Source organism: Vombatus ursinus, unplaced genomic scaffold, assembly GCF_900497805.2.
Source record: "Vombatus ursinus unplaced genomic scaffold, bare-nosed wombat genome assembly UNPS02014775.1, whole genome shotgun sequence".
Classification (NCBI taxonomy): Eukaryota; Metazoa; Chordata; class Mammalia; order Diprotodontia; family Vombatidae; genus Vombatus; species Vombatus ursinus.
Window position 1 is genome coordinate 16,891,721 of NW_020954553.1, and position 7,514 is coordinate 16,899,234.

Here is a 7,514-nt window from a genome sequence, read left to right on the forward strand (position 1 = left end):
AAAAATAGCCTAACCCAAATGGCAAAAGAGGTCCAAAAAGCCAATGAGGAGAAGAATGCCCTAAAAAGCAAAATTGCCCAAATGGAAAAGGAAGTCCAAAAGATTACTGAAGAAAATACTTCCTTAAAAATTAGAATAGAGCAATTGGAAGCTAGTGAATTTATGATAAATCAAGATGTTGTAAAATAAAACCAAAAGAATGAAAAAATAGAAAACAATGTGAAATATCTCACTGGAAAAACAACTGACCTGGAAAATAGATCCAGGAGAAATAATGTAAAAATTATTGGACTACCTGAAAGCCACAATCAAAAAAAGAGCTTAGACATCATATTTTTTTTGTTTTGTTTCATTTTGTTTTGTTTTTTTTTTTTGCAAGGCAATTGGGTTTGTGACTTGCCCAAGATCACACAGCTAGTAAGTATTATGTGTCTGAGGCCAGATTTGAACTCAGGTCCTCCTGACTTCAGGGCTGGTACTCTATCCACTGTGCCACCTAGCTACCCCTAGACATCATCTTTCAAGAAATTATCAAGGAAAATTGCCCTGATATTTTAGAACCAGAGGGTAAAATAGGAATGAAAAGAATCCACTGATCACCTCCTGAAAGAGATCCCCAAAAGAAAACTCCTAGGAATATTGCAGCCAAATTCCAGAGTTCCCAGGTCAAGGAGAAAATATTACAAGCAGCCAGAAAGAAACAACTCAAATATTATGGAAACACAATTAGGATAACACAAGATTTAGCATTTTCTACATTAAGGGATCACAGGGTTTGGAATATAATAATCTAGGAGGGCAAAGGAGATAGGATTACAACCAAGAATTACCTACCCAGCAAAACTGAGTATAATCCTTCAGAGGAAAAAATGGACATTCAGTGAAATAGAGGACTTTCAAGCATTCTTGCTGAAAAGACCAGAGCTGAATAGAAAATTTGACTTTTAAATACAAGATTCAAGAGAAACATGAAGAGGTAAACAGAAAAGAGAAATCATAAGGGACTTATTAAGGTTGAATTGTTTACATTCCTGCATGGAAAGATGATATTTGTAACTCATGAGACCTTTGTCAGTATTAGGGTAGTTGGAGTGAAAAAAAATATGTATTTATATATAGATAGATAAGTAGAGGGCACAGGGTGAGTTGAAGATGAAGGGGTGATATCTGGAGAATAAAATTAAGGGGTGAGATAGGATTATACTGGGAGAAGGAGAAAGGGAGAGGTAGAATGGGGTAAATTATCTCACATAAAACCTCAAATGAGGCCACAAAGAGTCAGACATGACTGAAAAATCACTCAATGACAACAAAATGATAATAAATGTAAAAGGAAAAGAATTATTGAGAAAAGAGGGCAGAAAGAAGACGTACAGATGCAGTCTATTTGGTACAGGGAACTGGGATGTCATGAATACTTCCTATTAAAACTGAATCTGGGAGGTGGAGCCAGGATGGCAGAATAAAGGGAGGGACTCAACTGAGCCCTCCTCCAAAACCCTCCAAAGACCTTTAAATAATGACTAAACAAATTCTAGAGCAGCAGAACCCACAAAAAGATAGAGTGAAACAATATTCCAGTTCAATACAATTTAGAAGGTTGGTAGGAAAGGTCTGTTGCACCAGGTGATAGAAGAGCACAGACTAGCACAGGCCATGCTTGCATAGACTGGGTCCCAGCAAATCAGGAACAAACCTTGGGAGCCACTGAAACAGCAGCAGCAGTGGCTGCTTCCAGAGCTTTTAGCCTACAGATGGTAAGGGGGTCAAACAATTGGTCAGAAGGAGATTACAGGGGTCTCTTTGCTAGGACTGAGGCAGGACTCTGTTGCTTTGCCCACACTTGGATCTAGGTAATACTCCTGAGTGGCAGCCTCAGGGCAAGGAGGAGCACTAGCACACCAGGGCTTACAACCACAGTGAAGCAGGGACCCTCAGCACAGTTCCAGGGCAGAAAAGTGTGCTGGTGGTCACTCCTAGACCATAGTGCAGGCCAGAAGAGTAGTAAACACGCCTCTCCTTAGTTCATAACACCTTGGAAGAACTGAAAACTTGCAGGTACCTAGAAGTATCTCTGAAACAAAACCTACACAAAACCTTGAAGCTTGAGATAGTGCACCCTCCAACTTGGAAGCAGAGCCCTACTAGATTTAAAAGTCAGTTAATAGGCTGGAGAAATGAGAAAACAACAGAAAAAAAATTCTGACCATAGAAAATTGCTATGGTGAAAAGGAAGATCAAAACACACCCTCAGAAGATAAAGTCAGAACTCCTACATCCAAAGCCCCCCATGAATTGGTCTCACCCATGGAAGAGCCCAAAAAGGATGTTGAAAATCAAATAAGAAAGAAAGAGGAAAAATTGGAAAGAGAAATGAGAGTGATGCAAAAAAAATTCATCAAGAATGAGTTAACAGCTTGGTAAAAGACACACACACACACATACACACACACACACACACAAACAACACTGAAGGAAATAACACTTTAAAAAACAAACTGAGCCAAATGGTAAAAGAAGTCCAAAAAGGCAATAAAGAGAAGAATGCCTTAAAAAGCAGAATTGGAAAAATGAAAAAGAGGCACAAAAATTTATTGAAGAAAAAAACTCCTTAAAAAGTAGAATTGGCCAAATGGAAAAGGAAGTACAAAAGCTCACTGAAGAAAATAACTTCTTAAAAATTAGAATTGAGCAAATGGTAGTTAATGACTATGAGAAATCAAGAAACAATCAAATAAAACCAAAAGAATGAAAAAATAGAAGACCACGTGAAATATCTCATTGGAAAAACAACAGACCTGAAAAATAGATCCGGGATAGATAATTTAAAAATCACTGGACTACCCAAAAGCCACGATCAGAAAAAGAGCCTACACATCATCTTTCAAGAAATTATCAGTAAAGTTGTCCTAATGTTCTAGAATCAGAGAGTAAACTAGAAATTGAAAGAATGCACCCATCACCTACTGAAAGGGATCCCAAAGTGAAAACTTCTAGTAATATAGACAAATTCCAGACTTCCCAGGTCAAGGAGAAAATATTGCAAGTAAGAAAAAGAAACAATTCAAGTATAGTGGAGTCAGTAAGGATAACACAAGATTTACCAGCTTCTACTTTAAAGGATTGGAGGGCTTGGAATATGATTTTCCAGAGGTCAAAGGAGCTAGAGTTACAACCACGAATCACCTACTCAGAAAAACTGAGTATAATCCTTCAGGGGAAAAATGGGTATTCAATGAAGTAGAGGACTTTCAATCATTTTTGATGAAAAGACCAGAACTGAATAGAAAATTTGACTTTAAAATACAAGACTCAAAAGAAGCATAAAAAGGTAAACAGGAAAGGGAAGTCATAAGGGATGTAATAAGGATAAACTATTTACATTCCTGCATGGGAAGATGATACTTGTAACTTATAAGAACTTTCTCATTATTAGGGCAGTTAGAAGGAACAAATATGAAGGGATGACATCTAAAAAAATTAAATTAAAGTGTGAGAGAGGAATGTATTTGGAGAAAAGGAAAGGGAGAGGCAGAATGGGGGTAAATTATCTCACATAAAAGAGGCAAGTTTATACTGTGGAAGGAAGAGGGGAAGGTGACAGGGAGTGAATGAACCTTACTCTCATCAGAATTGGCTGAAAGAGGGAATACCATACACACTCAATTGGGTATAGAAATCTATCTTACCCTACAGGAAAGTAGGAGAGGAAAGGAATAAGAGAAGGTGGGTGATAGAAGGGAGGGCAGATTTGAAAGAGGGAGCAGACAGAACAAAACACTTTTGATAAAGGATGGGGTGAAAGGAGAGAGAGAATAGGCTTAGATTCCTAAAATCTAGCCAATTGCTTATTAATGTTCAGACTCCTTAAGAGTCTGCCCAATATGATGGATGTTCTAATAAACCTTGTCTTTGGCTGAAAGAAGGCTTTGGTTGAATTCTTTTGGGCAGGACCCATGTGTTGTGATATTGGGGTCCCAGCACCCCATAACCCCTAAACCTCATCATTTTGGTGGCCCATACAGGGAAACTGCCTAACTCCAAGTTCTTATCTAAGACTGGAAGGTATGTAAGCCTCCTCTCACCCCCTTTCTTGCTCTGCAGTTGGGGTTACTCTCCAAGCACCAAGGCTTGGAGGTGCTTTTTGGGCAGACAGTTAAGAGGCTATCTCACACTCGGCCTGATGCTCTCAGGCTCTCATTCCACTGGGCAGTTTGAGGCCATGGACCTGGGTACACCTTCCACTGCATAGAGGACAAGGATGGATGCCCTAGTGTATGCCCAATTCTGTCAGTTCTCTCAGCGCTAGAGAATTGGGGAAAACTGCAGTTGCTTTTGGTTCCCTGAGGCTTACTTACTCCCTTCCCTCTACACCCCTGAATTCTCCTTCATGGAGGTTACAGGGAAAAGTTAGAACAGTTAAAAATATCTTGGCAGATTCTGGAGGTTTTGTGATTGATCATTAAGGAATTTGGAAGTCTTCTTACAACCCTGGTCACTCTTTTCTCCCACTCCCTTCCCTTGAGTCAAGAGGGTACCTGTTAACCCCTCCCATAGGAGAAAAGAATTTCACCCTTAACCCTTCACCTTTGATTTTACCCTCCCCCACCTGAGAAAGGAAGGAGGGAGGAGGGGCAGCAGCTACAGCTGGGACCTCTGTCAATGGTCTTGGGCCCTAGGGTAACCTTTACCTGGAAGCATCACCCAGGTTCAGCACATTCTGCTCAAGGTAAAGAAGCTAACCTCCAAACTTAGGTAAGCACGCTCTTTTAAATTTGTAGTTTTAACTGTTAATGATGAGATGCTGATTCGCTGTGTAAAATAATTTGGAAATGCATTTAACAAAACTGAAGTCACCTGATTGGTAATGGGTTTGTTTCAAGTTTCAAATTGGTGAACTTTTTGTATCAGTTATATCAAGCAACTTTTCAGAATTTGGCTACTGCTAAAATAATTTGGCTATTGTTGGTTATTGTTTTAATGTGTAAACTAGCCAAAAAGCTTGTTTCAATTATGGCTTGGTGAGAATTTGCAAGTGTATAGAAATCTCTAATGATTGGCTTTTTACACCAGGACAAATTTAAATTTGAGATGTAAATCCTGGAAAAGTTTTTCCTAAACTGTGATTAATGAAAATGAGGTAAAAGCTCATAGGATTTTATTTTAAGTTGTCTAATGGATCATAATAACCCATTAATAATCAATAACCCACAATCTGAGAAATGCCACAAGCTGCTCAGAGAGAATGTGATACTGGTGGGAAGTCAGCATTGGGAAAAAGCTGAGAGGACAATTTTAACTTCAGTTTAAGATGGGATCCTCCTGGCTCAGTTTCCCCATTATGTTCCTTTGAAAAGGGATGTTACCCATCTGGCTATTCCTGATTCTGGCTATGAGTTGGATTTGATACTGCATAGTTTGAAAACTAAATTATCTGAATCCAAACAGAACTAAGGATGTTTTATCCTGTCACATCTGGGCTCTGCAGTCTTTTCTGTCAGATTTGTGTCTTCCAGACTACAGGTCATTCACCTACAGTTGATAGCAAACAGCAGGTACCAGCCAATGTCCCCTCATCATTCCCTGGATGCAGCCTATGCTTGGTTCCAGTCAACCTTCTCTTTGGAACCCCCTCAAGGCAGGGACAGCTCTATGCTCCTTGCCAGCAGGAAGCAGTTTCAAAAGTCAAGACCTTTGCCCCTTACCCCAAAAGAATTTGGGTCCCATTTATTTGAGGGGGGAATGATGAGGATGGGATCTAGACCCCAAAAAGGAAAAATCCTAGACTTTCCCACAAGGCCAAATCTCTGGCATTCCCCTGAGGCTATAATCCCATCAACTGGCCTTTCATTTAGGCTACACCCAATCTCCCAATTCTGTTACCCATAACCTAGCCTAGCCCTCCTTTGTCTTACCTCCCTATGGCCCCCAGCCATTTCCCACCCTTAATCCTAGTTAGGCTCCATTCTCCCTTGGCCCCATGGTTCAGGTCCTAGGAGGTCTGTTCACCCCAGTTTACTGGCCACTCCCATTCAGATCTTCCTTAAACCCCTCCTCCAGTCACCCCAAACTACTTGGTCACTCCTAGATCCCTTCCACAGTATTTCTGTATGTAAGATCCATCTTGTCTCAATTAAGAGGCTTATATTCTTAAAATCTAGCCACTGCTTAGATTCTTAAAATCTAGCCAATAGCTTACTAATGTTCAGACTCCTTAAGAGTCTGCCCAAGATGATGGATGTTCTAATAAACCTTGTCTTAGGCTGAAAAAAAAAAGAAAGGAGAGAGAATAGAATAAATGGGTGGGGGAGAATAGGATGGAGGGAAATACAGTTAGCAATAGCAACTGTGAAAAAAATTTTGAAGCAAGTTTCTCTGATAAAGGCCTTATTTCTCAAACATATAGAGAACTGAGTCAAATTTATAAAAATAAGAGCCATTCCCCAAACAATAAATGATCAAATGACATGAACAGTTTTCAGATGAAGTAATCAAAGCTATCTATAGTCATATGAAAAAATGCTCTAACTCATTATCAATTGGAGAAATGCAAATTAAAACAATTCTGAGTTTCTGCCTCCTACCTAGTAGATTGGCTAATAGGACAGAAAAGGAAAATTACCAATATTGGAGGGCACGTGGGGAAAATGATATATTAATGGGTTGTTGGTGGAGTTGTGAACTGATTCAACCACTCTGTAGAACAATTTGGAACTATGCCCAAAGGACTATAAAACCCTTTGACTGAGTAATACCACTACTAGATCTGTACCCCAAGAGAGATTAAAAAGGACCTATATGCGCAAAAATATTTATAGCAGCTCTTTGCTGGTGAGAAAGAATTGGAAATTGGAGGGATGCCTATCAATTGGGGAATGGCTGAACAAAATGTGGTATGTGATTATGATGAAATACTATTATAAGAAATGATAAGCAGGATGCTCTCAGAAAAACCTGGAAAGACTTGCCTGAGCTGATCCCAAGTGAAATGTGCTGTGTAAAAGAAAAGAAACTACATTGTGTGATGATCAGCCATGAATGATTCATTGGGAAGGCAAGCAATTTGATATAGGTTATACACGTATAGTGATGCAAAGATATTCATGAAGCCATGTTCTGAAAGAAAACATAGACAAGAAAAGACTCAAGAAAAATAAAGTAAAAAAAATATGCTTTTATCTGTATTTAGACACCATCAGTTCTTTCTCTGGGGATGGATAACATTTTTCATCATAAGTCCTTCAGAGTTGTCTTGGATTATTGTATTGTTGAGAATAATGAAATCATTCATGGTTGATCATTGCACAATATAGCTGTTACTTTTTACACAGGACATTTCACTTTGTTGCACCTCAAATAAATCTTTCCAGCTTTTTCTGAGAGCATCCTATTTATCATTTCTTATAGTACAGTAGTATTTCATCATAATGACATACCACAATTTGTTCAGCCATTCCCCAATTGATGGGCATCCCCCCAATTCCCAATTCTTTAGCACCAGGAAAGAGTTGCCA